The sequence below is a fragment of the Sinocyclocheilus anshuiensis genome, unplaced genomic scaffold (assembly GCF_001515605.1).
Source record: "Sinocyclocheilus anshuiensis isolate Anshui unplaced genomic scaffold, SAMN03320099.WGS_v1.1 scaffold413, whole genome shotgun sequence".
Lineage (NCBI taxonomy): Eukaryota > Metazoa > Chordata > Actinopteri > Cypriniformes > Cyprinidae > Sinocyclocheilus > Sinocyclocheilus anshuiensis.
In genome coordinates this window covers 1,040,883-1,041,111 of record NW_015536481.1, presented here as the reverse complement: position 1 = coordinate 1,041,111, position 229 = coordinate 1,040,883, and the positions used below count along the sequence as shown (strand labels likewise).

The window sequence follows — 229 nt, the reverse complement described above, 5'->3', positions numbered from 1 at the left end:
CCTTCTTTCTTTGCGTGAACATTTGGGCGGCATTATGCAAATATTCCCACATAGTGACCTAGATATCTAGATACCTAGATACCTAGCCGTTTTAGGGGGGCGTGGCAGAGTGTTGACTTTGATAAAGAATATCTCTTTGGGTTTGAGACTTTAGTGTTTGCAACTTTAGGGATCTTATCTATTCACGAACAGCTTGTAACACTCCAAAGAGTAAGGAATACTTGAAATC

General features: G+C 40.2%; 1 protein-coding gene across 1 annotated transcript in view; it reads left to right on the top strand.

The window, feature by feature from the left end:
* LOC107683831 (ninein-like) overlaps positions 1-229 on the top strand; it is an 18,589-nt gene that overhangs the window by 5,496 nt on the left and 12,864 nt on the right. The window lies entirely within an intron of this gene.